A 13,353-nucleotide genomic window follows, 5' to 3' on the forward strand; every position below is an offset into this window, starting at 1 on the left:
CTGTGACTCCCAGGGATGCGCAATCCTCCAGCTCCCACTCCAATCTGCTCCCTCACAGGGTCACCGTATCTGACTCCCAGTAACGTGTAATCCTCCAGCTCCCACTCCACTCTGTTCCCTCACAGGATCACTGTCTCTGTGACTCCCAGGTATTACTAGGCCTTGATCCCCAGTGCTGATTTATACCCTCCCACTTTGCTGCCTCTGTAACTCCCAGGTGTGAGTGAGCCTCATGCTCCTGCTCCAAGTTAATCCCTCACATGGTCACTCTCTCTGTGACTCGGTGCTGATTTCACAGAACATAGAACATAGAAGAATACAGCGCAGTACAGGCCCTTTGACCCTCGATGTTGCGCCAATACAAGCCCACCTAACCTACACTAGCCCACTATCCTCCATATGCCGATCCAATGCCCGCTTAAATGCCCATAATGAGGGAGAGTCTACCACTGCTACTGGCAGGGCATTCCATGAACTCACGACTCGCTGAGTAAAGAACCTACCCCTAACATCTGTCCTATACCTACCCCCCCTTAATTTAAAGCTATGCCCCCTTGTAATAGCTGACTCCATACGTGGAAAAAGATTCTCACTGTCGACCCTATCTAAACCCCTAATCATCTTGTACACCTCTATCAAGTCACCCCTAAACCTTCTTTTCTCCAATGAAACAACCCCAAGTGCCTCAGCCTTTCCTCATACGATCTTTCTACATACCAGGCAATATCCTGGTAAACCTGCTCTGCACCCATTCCAGTGCCTCCACATCCTTCCTATAGTATGGCGACCAAAACTGCACACAATACTCCAGATGCGGTCGCACCAGAGTCTTATACAACTGCAACATGACCTCAGTACTCCGGAACTCAATTCCAATACCAATAAAAGCCAGTACGCCATATGCCTTCTTCACTGCACTATTTACCTGGGTGGCAACTTTCAAAGATCTGTGTACATGGACACCAAGATCCCTCTGCTCATCCACACTACCAAGTATCCGACCGTTAGCCCAGTACCCCATCTTTTTATTACTCTTACCAAAGTGAATCACCTCACACTTAGCTACATTGAACTCCATTTGCCACCTTTCTGCCCAGTTCTGCAGCTTATCTATATCCCGCTGTAACCTGCCACATCCTTCCTCACTGTCTACAACTCCTCCGACTTTCGTATCATCCGCAAACTTGCTCACCCAACCTTCTAACCCCTCCTCCAGGTCATTTATAAAAATGACAAACAGCAATGGTCCCAAAACAGATCCTTGCGGAACACCGCTAGTGACGGCACTCCAAGATGAACCTTTGCCATCAACTATTACCTTCTGTCTTCTTCCAGCCAGCCAACTCCTAATCCAAACCTCCAACTCACCCTCAATGCCATACCTCCGTATTTTTTGCAGTAGTCTACCATGGGGAACCTTATCAAACATCTTACTAAAATCCATATACACCACATCTACCGCTTTACCCTCGTCCACCTCCTTAGTCACCTTCTCAAAGAATTCAATAAGGTTTGTGAGGCACGACCTGCCCTTCACAAAACCATGCTGACTATCCTTGATCACATTATTCCTATCCAGATGTTCATAAATCCTATCCCTTACAATTCTCTCTAAGACTTTGCCCACAACAGAAGTGAGACTCACCGGCCTATAGTTACTAGGGTTATCCCTACTCCCCTTCTTGAACAAGGGAACCACATTTGCTAGCCTCCAATCTTCTGGAACTACTCCTGTAGACAACGAGGACATAAAAATCAAGGCCAAGGGCTCTGCAATCTCCTCCCTTGCTTCCCAGAGAATCCTAGGATAAATGCCATCAGGACCAGGGGACTTATCTATTTTCACCCTTTCCAGAATTTCCAACACCTCTTCTCTACATACCTCAAAGCCATCCATTCTACTTAATTGTGACTCAGTACTCACATTGACAACAATGTCCTGTTCCTGATTGAATACTGACGAAAAGTATTCATTCAGTGTCTCCCCAATCTCTTCAGCCTCCACATGCAACTTCCCAATACTATCCATGACTGGACCTATTCCTACCCTAGTCATTCTTTTATTCCTGACATACCTGTAGAAAGCCTTAGGGTTTTCCCTAATTCTACCAAGTAAGGACCTTTCATGACCCCTCCTTGCTGCTCTTAGCTCTCTCTTCAGGTCCTTCCTGGCTACCTTATAACTCTCAATCGCCCCAATTGAACCTTCACGCCTCATCTTTACATAGGCCGCCCTCTTCCATTTAACAAGGGATTCCAATTCCTTATTAAACCACGGCTCCATCACACGACCCTTTCCTCCCTGCCTGACGGGTACATACTTATCAAGGACACTCAATAGTTGCTCCTTGAACAAGCTCCACATATCAATTACGCCCTTGCCTTGAAGCTTACTTTTCCAAGCCACACATCCTAAGTCGTGCCTCACCGCATCATAATTTCCCTGTCCCCAGCTATAACTCTTGCCCTGTAGTGCACACTTATCCCTCTCCATCACTAGAGTAAAAGTCACCGAATTGTGGTCACTGTCCCCAAAGTGCTCACCTATCTCCAATTCTAATACCTGGCCTGGTTCATTACCCAGAACCAAATCTAGTATGGCCTCACCTCTTGTTGGCCTATCTACATATTGTGTCAGGAAACCCTCCTGCACACATTGGACAAACACTGACCCATCTAACGAACTTGAGCTATAGCTTTCCCAATCAATATCAGGAAAGTTAAAGTCCCCCATAACAACCACCCTATTACTTTCACTCTTCTCTTGAATCATCCTCGCAATCCTTTCTTCTACATTTCTAGGATTATTAGGAGGCCTGTAAAAAACTCCTAACAGGGTGAGCTCACCTTTTCTATTCCTAACCTCAGCCCAAACAAGTCTTCATCCATCGTCCTTTTCACAGCTGTAATACTACCTTTGACAAGCAATGCCACACCTCCCCCTCTTTTACCCCCATCTCTGACCCTACTAAAACATTTAAACCCTGGAACCTGCAACAGCCAATCCTGTCCCTGTTCTACCCATGTCTCCGTAATAGCCACAACATCGAAGTCCCAGGTACCAACCCACGCTGCAAGTTCACCTACCTTATTTCGTATACTTCTTGCATTGAAGTATACACACTTCAAGCCACTTTCCTGTTTACAGGCACCCTCCTTTGAAATTGATGCCATGTTCCTAACCTCCCTACACTCCAGGTCCTGCACCCTAAAGCTACAGTCTGGGTTCCCATGCCCCTGCAGAGTTAGTTTAAACCCCCCCCAAGAGCACTAGCAAACCTCCCACCAAGGATACTGGTGCCCCTCAGGTTCAGGTGCAGACCATCCTGTTTATAGAGGTCCCACCTTCCCCAGAAAGAACCCCAGTTATCCAAATACCGGAATCCCTCCCTCCTGCGCGCTTTTATAGGGAAAAAAAACCTATCCGGCTGCCCCTCTGGTCTTCGTCACTTTCCCCTGCTGCTCCTGCTCTTTCTGTAAAGAGAGAAAAAAAACACCGCTGCCCGCTACCAGTAAGTAATTTTAAAACAAACTGTCTTACCTTAGCTGCTGCTCGCACTCAAAGTGACCGTTGGCGTTGAAGGGTGGGTATTTATACTCACTGCTTTCCTTCCCAGCTGCCCTCGGGTCTTCGTCACTTCCCCCTGCTGCTCCCGCTCTTTCTTAGCTGCTGCTCGCACTCAAAGTGCCTCCTGCTCTGCTGTTTCTCCAATGCCAAGTCCCAGTCAGCCCCGATCCTCACTGCTGATGTATATTCGCCCGCTCAGTGCTGTTCGCTCTCAGGTTCTCTCCCTTTGTGACTCCCACGTAATGGTAGGCCTCAAGCCTTAGCTGAGATTTTTAACATCCCACTCTGCACTGCTCTCTTACAGAATCGATGTTGTGCCTGGAAGACAGTGGAAAAGAGGAGGATTAGACAGAACAGGGGGTGTTACAGTGATTGAGCGAGCTGTATGGGATGGAACAGGTTATCTGGGGAGCTAGGCAGACCTGCAGCAACTAAAGAGGTTTACTGGAAGATGCAGTGAGAGTTGCAGACATTGAAGAAAGCAAAGGAAATAGAGAGATGGTGGCTTGTTCATGACGGAGCTTTGTAGAGTCTAAAGAGCTTTTTCTGAGCTGCTTACAGAGATGTGTAGACTTCAACAAATGCAAATTGAGAGCCAGCAAGTGTTGTATGGTACTGGAGACTTTTGAATGTTACAGAGTTAGAAGACTTGCAGTAACTGGGCGGAATATAAATTTTTGGAGCACTAGCTGTGTTCAAGGACCCTCAGGACATGAGGAGGCACAGAGAATGGGAGCATTCCAAATAGTGGGATTGTAGGGACTGGAAGTCCTGAGTTTGATAAGGAGGATGAAAAGTGTCAATTTAGCACGTGCAACCATTGTAATTATAGAGATTTAAGGAAGGGAACCTATGCTGTCATTGATTATAGCTATATGGAGAGTTACAGAAGCGGAAAGGGTTACAAATTTAGAAAGGGAGAGGTTTTAGGTGATCAGAATTTAAACAAGAATAAAGAAATGTCAGAGATCTCTAGCACAGATGGGAATGGAAGAGGTGAGATATTGTGAGGAACTGTAAGAGTTATAAGTCGGGGAAGATGTCCGATATAAAAGGGAGAGCTGCATTCTCTGTGTGCAGTTACAGATGTGAGGAGTGTTGTAGCGCCTGCTGGAGGGGACACAGATAACAACAGTTCCAACAGCTGGTGCAGTGGCTCAGGAAGGCAACTCCCCACCACCTTCTCAGGGACAACTCCAAATCAACAATAAATGCTGGCTCAGCTAACAAAGCTCATGTTCATGAATGAATGAAGGAATAAAAGATCTACAAGTAGCACTGAGGTCACTCAGGAAGGCTCTTTCAACAGGACTTCACAAACCCGAAACCACTATACTCTGGAAGGACAGGAGCTCCAGCTGCACGGGAACACCAGCATTTCCAACGTGCCTCCAAGCTACACTCCATCCTCCCAGCACGGTTTCTGTCCCAACACCCAAAGGACTGCAATGGGTCAGGAAGGCAGCTCACCACCACCACATTCAGGGAATGACAGATGGGAAGGTATTAATGGCTGAGCAAGTGATGGGGCCACATCCCATCAATGAATTGATACAAGGGAAACTCGTGGAATGTTCATGTTCCCTTTGCTTTCTCCATACAACCCACATTCCCATCTAGTTCTGTGTCAGCAACAAATGTGGAAGATTAGATTTTGTCCATCCATCAAATGCATCAAATCCATATCTGAATAGTTAGGGGTCAAGCACTAATCCATTTATTCCCACTTAGTTTTCTGTTTGTTAGAGAATTCCCAATCCATGCCAGTACACACCGTCCAATCCCATATAAGTCAATTTTGCTCATCCTCCTCTTCATTGTGACCTTGCTGAAATGTTTCTGAAAATCCCAATAAACCATTCCTCCCTTTTTATCTACTCTTTTGTTTACAGCCAAACAGGAAAACAAATTCAGCAGGAGTTTGTGAAATGGAATTTTAGTTTCATAACAACTTTTACTTGGTGTGGATAGAGGATTGGCTGATTGGCAGAAGACAGAGAGTAGGTATAAAGGAGTCATTTTCATGATGGGAACTGGTAATGAGGGGAACTCCGCAGGGGTCAGTGTTGGGACCGCACCGTATAACAGTCTGGACGAAGGATGCGAAGGGGTATGAGAAATAGGTTTCCCAGAAAGATCCCAGGGATGAAATGCTTCCCATATGAGGAGCAGGTGAAGTCTCTGGGTCTGTACTTGATGAAGTATCAGAGGCGGCTGCAGCAGGATCTCATTCAAACTTACAGAATACTGAGGAGCCTGGATAGAGTGGACATGGGGAAGATGTTTCCACTTGTATGAGAGTCGAGGGCCCAAGGGCACAGCTTCAGTGTGCAGGAACGGCCCTTTAGAATGGAGATGTGGAGGAATTTATTCAGCCAAAGGGTGATGGATCAGTGGAACTCACTGCCTCAGGAGGCTGTGAAGGTGAGTAATTCAGTGTATTTAACTCAGAGATAGATAGGTTCTTGATGCGTAAGGAGATCAAGGGTTACAGGGAGTAGGCGAGAGAATGGGGATCAGAAACAATTCAGCCAGAATCAAATGGTATGGCAGACTTGATGGAGCCAATGGTCTAATTCTACTCCTCGATATGATGGTAAAAACAATTACTGCAGATGCTGGAAATCAGATTCTGGATTAGTGGTGCTGGAAGAGCACAGCAGTTCAGGCAGCATTCAAGGAGTTTCGAAATTGACGTTTCGGGCAAAAGCCCTTCATCAGGAATAAAGGCAGAGAGCCTGAAGCATGGAGAGATAACCTAGAGGAGGGTGGGGGTGGAGAAAGTAACATAGAGTACAATGGGTGAGTGGGGGAGGAGATGAAGGTGATAGGTCAGGGAGGAGAGGGTGGAGTGGATAGGTGGAAAAGGAGATAGGCAGGTCGGACAAGTCCGGACAAGTCATGGGGACAGTGCTGAGCTGGAAGTTTAGAACTAGGGTGAGGTGGGGGAAGGGGAAATGAGGAAACTGGTGAAATCCACATTGATGCCCTGGGGTTGAAGTTTTCCGAGGCGGAAGATGAGGCGTTCTTCCTCCAGGCATCTGGTGGCGAGGGAGTGGCAGTGAGGGAGTGGCGGTGAAGGAGGCCCAGGACCTCCATGTCCTCGGCAGAGTGGGAGGGGGAGTTGAAATGTTGGGCCACGGGGTGTTGTGGTTGATTGGTGTGGGTGTCCCGGAGATGTTCCCTAAAGCGCTCTGCTAGGAGGCGCCCAGTCTCCCCAATGTAGAGGAGACCGCATTGGGAGCAACGGATACAATAAATGATATGAGAGGATGTGCAAGTAAAACTCTGATGGATGTGGAAGGCTCCTTTAGGGCCTTGGATAGAGGTGAGGGAGGAGGTGTGGGCGCGGATTCTAAAGTTCCTGCAGTGGCAGGGGAAAATGCCAGGATGGGAGGATGGGTTGTAGGGGGGGGGCGTGGACCTGACCAGGTAGTCACGGAGGGAACGATCTTTGCGGAAGGCGGAAAGGGGTGGGGAGGGAAATATATCCCTGGTGGTGGGGTCTGTTTGGAGGTGGCGGAAATGTCGGCGGATGATTTGGTTTATGCGAAGATTGGTAGGGTGGAAGGTGAGCACCAGGGGCGTTCTGTCCTTGTTATGGTTGGAGGAATGGAGTCTGAGGGTGGAGGTGCGGGATGTAGACGAGATGCGTTGGAGGGCATCTTTAACTACGTGGGAAGAGAAATTGCGGTCTCTAAAGAAGGAGGCCATCTGGTGTGTTCTGTGGTGGAACTGGTCCTCCTGGGAGCAGATCTGGCGGAGGTGGAGGTGTCAGAGATGGTCCAGGTAAATTTAAGGTCAGGGTGGAATGTGTTGGTGAAGTTGATGAATTGCTCAACCTCCTCGCGGGAGCACGAGGTGGCGCCAATGCAGTCATCAATGTAGCGGAGGAAGAGGTGGGGAGTGGTGCCGGTGTAATTACGGAAGATCAACTGCTCTACGTAGCCAATAAAGAGACAGGCATAGCTGGGGCCCATACGTGTGCCCATGGCTACCCCTCCTCTATATGATGATCTTACGGACAGTGCTCATTCCATAGGTTTCTAAGTGTGCAGTTAGCATTTCTGGCACATTGTTTACCATACATTCCAGCACTTTCCTGATTACTACCCTCACCTCTTGGCTTCAGATTGACTGCAGAAAGCTATACCACGGACTAACTTGGGAATCCTTGTGTATAAATCTCAGAAAGCTAGCATACTGCATCAGCATGTCATAGAGAAAGCAAATGGAATGCAGCATTGATTCCAAAGGAAATGCAGAATAAAAATAGTGAAGGCTTGTAACAACTGTAGATGACTCCAGTCAACCCACACTGAGACAACTGTGAACAGTTTTGGTCCTCTATCTGTCGGGAAAATGTTCTTGCATTGGAGGCAGCCCAGAGAAGGTTCACCAGACTGTTCCTCAAAATGGAGGGATATTGATGAGAAGAGGTAGAGAAGTTTGAACTTAAATGTGCTGAATTTATTGATACACTGAACATTCGTGTGTTCTTACAGGGTCAGTACTGAGACGTTCTTTCCCTGAGCAAGGATCTATAACCGGAGATAAAGCAGAAAGCAGGCATTAGAGAAGGTTACAGAGAAAAGCTGGGTTGGAGAGATTGGAGGATGTTACAGATGTTCGGGTGATTTGAGATCATCATTGTTGGTTAAAGATCAGGGTTATCAGTCCTGAAGGAGTTACAGAGATAGGGATGAATATAGGGAGTAGAAATTGCACTGATGGGGTAGTATTTGGAGCTACAGGAGGTACAGAGACTGGAGGGTTGTTGGGACTGGAGAGTATACAGATATGGATGATAGTTGGAGTGACAGTTTTTAGAGAAAGGGAGATTTGGATGGACTGTATATGACACATATATGGATGTTAGTTGGAGTTCAAAGTTTGAGAGAAGATTTGTAGCTCGGGTGCTCGTTGTGGTTCTGTTCGCCGAGCTGTGAATTTGTGTTGCAGATGTTTCCTCCCCTGTCGAGGTGACATCCTCAGTGTTTGACAGCCTCCTGTGAAGCGCTTCTGTGATGTTTCCTCCAACAAACACATTGACCTGGACCCAATATACCGGCCACTGCAGCGGAGAGCTAGAACTGACAACCGGAAGCGGCAGAGACAAACCACTATAAATGCCGGAGGAAACATCACAGAAGCGCTTCACAGGAGGCTCCCAAGCACTGAGGATGTCACCTATACAGGGGACGAAACATCTGCAACACAAATTCCCAGCTCAGCGAATGGTTAATTGGAGTTGCAGGACTTACAGAAATAGGGATGGTTTTAGGGACTGAAGAGTACACAGATAGGGATGGTGGTTGGAGCTGCAGGTTTTTATAGAGATCGGGAGGATTGTTGGGGCTGGGATTACATTGATATAGACAGTAGTTAGAGCTGCAGGATTCAGTGAGATAGGCAGGGTTGAAGGGACTGGATCAGGTCAGAGCCAGGGATAGTTGCAGGGATCAGACGAGCCAGAGATGCTGAGGATTGTCTGGCTGCAAGAGTTCAGAGAGTTAGTGAGGGATGTGAAGGCAGGTTTGCAGCATTCCCATCAGTTACACAGAGATGTGGAGTGCTGTTCTGGAGGAGGTTACAGAAATCTACAGGGTTGGAGATGTTGGAAGATATGATAGAGACAGTGAGGACGTTACAGCCACAAGATGTATTGAGGAGTTGGAGGCTGCTACAGGTACTAAACATGCTGCAGGCGATCAATAACCTTACATCGATCAGGAGGATTGGAAGGTTTGGAGATAGAGAACGAGGATTCTTTGGGTGGGTTCTTTACCCAGAGAGTGGTGGGGGCATGGAATGCGCTGCCTGTGGGAGTGATAGAGTCAGAATCTTTGGTGACCTTTAAGCGGCAATTGGATAGGTACATGGATGGGTGCTTAAGCTAGGACAAATGTTCAGCACAACATCGTGGGCCGAAGGGCCTGTTCTGTGCTGTATTGTTCTATGTTCTATGTTCTAATTGCAGACAGTGAAAACTATCACAGAGATGGGGAGTAACATATGAGTTAGAGGAGTTATAACATGAGATGAGCTATAGGCAATGGAGTCAGGGAAGATACAGGGAAACCTGAAGGAATTACAAGTGCTAAAATGGATAGTGAGACCTCTCAGTGTCAGATTGGGGTAGTTTACGCAAACAGGGAGTATTTTGCGGAATGGTGATATTTACAGAGATTGAGAGAGTTGTATAGAATTGAGGAACGAACAGAGATATGGAAGGCTGTAGTGAGTGAAGACATTTGCTGATGTCGGCTGTTGGGGTTCTGGAGGTTATACCGATGTGCGAAGGCTGGAGAGTCTGGCAGAACTTACAGACAGGAACAGCAAAAAGGCCTGAAGACACCACAGATATGGAGAATGGCACAAACTGGAGGAGGTTCCCGCCGTAGGGCAGATTGTAGGGGAGGGTGACATTTACACAGATAGGGCTGCAAGAACTGGAGAAGGTTATAGAGATGATTAGATGGATGGAGACTCTAGAGGATCTCACATTGACAGGGTGGATGATAGTGACGGGAGACTGAATCTTGCAGGAACTGGATTGGGAGAGTCACAGGCATTAGACTGGGTTCTACAGATTGGGAGTAATGCAGGGACCTGAGAGGATTACACAGATAGGGAGGATTGTGGGACCTCCACATTTTCCGAGGGTTTCAGGAAGAGGTTACACAGACAAGGAGTGGTGTTGGAGCTGTCATAGTTACAGAGACTGAGACGTTTGGAGCTGTTTAATTGGTAGAGGGATATTTTTGGGTCAGTAATATGGAACGCAGAGGGAGAGTCTAGATTTTATTACATTCCCTATAGTATGGAAATTGCACATCGGCCCAACCAGTCCACAACAACGCTCCAAAGATTAATCCATCCAGACCCATTTCCCTCTGACTAATATACCTAGTGCTGTGGGCAGTTTAGAATGGCCAATTCACCTGACCTGCACATCTTTGGACTGTGGAAGGAAACTGGAGCACCCAGAGCAAACCCATGCAGACATGGGGAGAACGTGCCAACTCCATATAGACTGTCACCCAAGCCTGGAATCGAACCTGGGTCTCTGGCGCTGTGAGGCAGCAGTGCTCACCACTGAATCCCCATGCCACCCTAAACTGCAAAGCTACACAAAGAGAGGGTGTTGAGGTGCAGGGAGGAGCACACAGAGATGGGGAGTGATGTTGCAGCTGGAAAATGGAGGTGTTTATACAGATAAGGAGCTCGGTAGGGATGGGAGATAGTTACAGAGGTCGTATGGTGCTGTTGGCCCGGAGGTAGGAATGTGATCAGGCCTGCAGAAGGTTACAGTGATATCATATTCGCTTGGGGTTTGAGGAAGGCATATAAGTGGGCATTTTGGTCCAGAAATAAACATTATTGTACTGTGTGCAAGATGAGGTTATTGAGATTGGGCATGTTATCGAGACTGGAGCAATTTACACATAAGGAGAGACGTCAGCATTGGTGTAGGTTTCAAATATAGAGCGGGTTTCTGGGAGGGGTGGAGGTGACAGAAATATGAACTTTTCTGGAACTTACAAGCATTCAAAACACTGGCGCAGATGAGTTGGACCTAAAGGCATGTTTCCTTGCTGTATGACTCTATCACACAACAAGAGACAGTGTGAGGGGTAATATAGAACAGAAAGATCGAAGGTTTTAATACTATCTCCTTGAGGGAGGCCTGCTTTCCCCTCTGTTGTACTGATGCTCACTAAGACAGCACAGGCCTGAATTGATAACTGTCAACTTATTCTATTAACATAGGAAGGCTCAGTACAGCAGAGATGAAAGTAAACAAGAGGATGGGGTTTGAGCCTGGGACCGTCATGCTCTGTGTTCACACTTCAACACTGTATGTGTCATGTCTTCTGGACCAAACTTCGATCCTTTAAATTCGCTCTTCTCTGTTCACTGTGAGTGATCTTACCTCGCTGCAGGATTTATTGAAGGGCCCAGATTTCCCTGCCCTCTGGCTGACCAATCGTGTTCAATGAGATGATGAATGAAACACCCAGCAGTTGGGAAGTTTATTGGGTCAGGAACGTCCTGAATACATGCAGGTGACAGAGAAATAGACAGAATGGGAAATTAGACTGATGCAGTGAGGGTCACGCAGGGAGAATGGCACCGAGTACTACAGTGGTCTGGAAAATCCCAGTCTCCATCCCTGGTCTGTGTTGCCTCATCGACCAGTGGAGAATACTGTTGGCTCAGGATCTGGAGTAGCTGTAAAGCTGCAGTCACTGGCAGAAATTAGACCCTCACAGTGACAGATATCACATGGAGAGATACTGAGTGATAGCACCAGAGTGCAGGAAGGTATCAGGATCAAACCACATTCAGGAAGAAGGTGATTTGATTCATGGTGCACTGGGATCAGTACTCAGGGATGAGGGAGCTGTCAGTGGGACAGGCAATGGCCCAGTGTTACTCTCACTAGACTGTTCATCAGAATTTAATGCTGGTGGCAGGGATACCCATCTGAATACTCAATATCCTTTCAGTAAGGAAATCTGTGATAGGCAGCTACATATGACTCCAGACCCAGACCTATGGGGTTAACTCTAAACTGCCCTCTGTAATAGTCTAGCAAGGCACTCAGCTTAAGGGAAGCTAAGGGGTTGGCATGAAATGCTGGCCAGCCAGAGAGAGCAACATCCCACGAGTGAATTAAAAACAACACTGCTGGGACCAGTGTCCTGGCAAATTATGTCAGTGGGTTTATAGACAGGGCTTTAAACTGACAGGGAGGATGCAGGGACAGGGTTCAGGTGAAAGGAGCTTTCCAAATCCAAAGAGAAAAGGTGGGGCATCAGAATAGCATGAGGATGTGGCTGAAGACAAGCAGGAAGGAACAAGAAGGGTCAGAGTTTATTCGGTTTGTGACAGGACATTATGGGAAAGAGTAACTTATCACTCAGTATTCTTTGGAATTGCCAAAGTATCTGCAATAAGGTAGATGGTCTTGTGACACAGAGATAAATGGGATTTAGTCAGCAGAGACACGTGGTTGCAGGGTGAACAAAAGGTGGAACGTTAATATTCAACGGTACACAATCTTGTGGGATCTCCGGCAGAATAGGAGTGCAGGATGGGTAACCCTGACAGTAATCAATAACAAAGGCATTACAGAGAAAGCATGTGGCCTCAGATGATGTGGCTGATATAGCCTGAATGTGAATGCTGGGTCCCATGTGTCACAAACACAAGCAGAACTTTTTTTTAGGCTGTCTAGCAGCATTTCATTGTTCATCCCTGCATTAAACAGGAATTCATTGGAATTTGTAACAAAGGCATTATGATAATTTTGGGAGACTTCAATCTTTGCATGTTCTGGGCAGTCACACAGGCAAGAGTGATATAATCTGAGCTCCTCTTTGAATGTTTTTTGTCAGTGTTTCTTTGAATAACATATTGTGCAAATGGCCAGGGATGTCGCTGTTTCAGATCGACCGTTGAATAGTGAAGATGAGTGAAGGAGTGATGTCATACAGAGATCCTCTAGGAGATTGCAATATAGTGGAATTCAAAGAGATTGTCAAGTTTTCAATCTTGAAAGCACACCTGAGACAATAGACAATAGACAATAGGTGCAGGAGTAGGCCATTCAGCCCTTCGAGCCTGCACCGCCATTCAATATAATCATGGCTGATCATTCCTAATCAGTATCCTGTTCCTGCCTTATCTCCATAACCCTTGATTCCACTATCTTTGAGAGCTCTATCCAACTCCTTCTTAAAATGAATCCAGAGAGTGGGCCTCCACTGCTCCCTGTG

This window comes from Chiloscyllium plagiosum, unplaced genomic scaffold (genome assembly GCF_037043375.1).
Source record: "Chiloscyllium plagiosum isolate Xiang-an unplaced genomic scaffold, Cpla_swu_hap1 HiC_scaffold_21, whole genome shotgun sequence".
Taxonomy (NCBI): Eukaryota; Metazoa; Chordata; class Chondrichthyes; order Orectolobiformes; family Hemiscylliidae; genus Chiloscyllium; species Chiloscyllium plagiosum.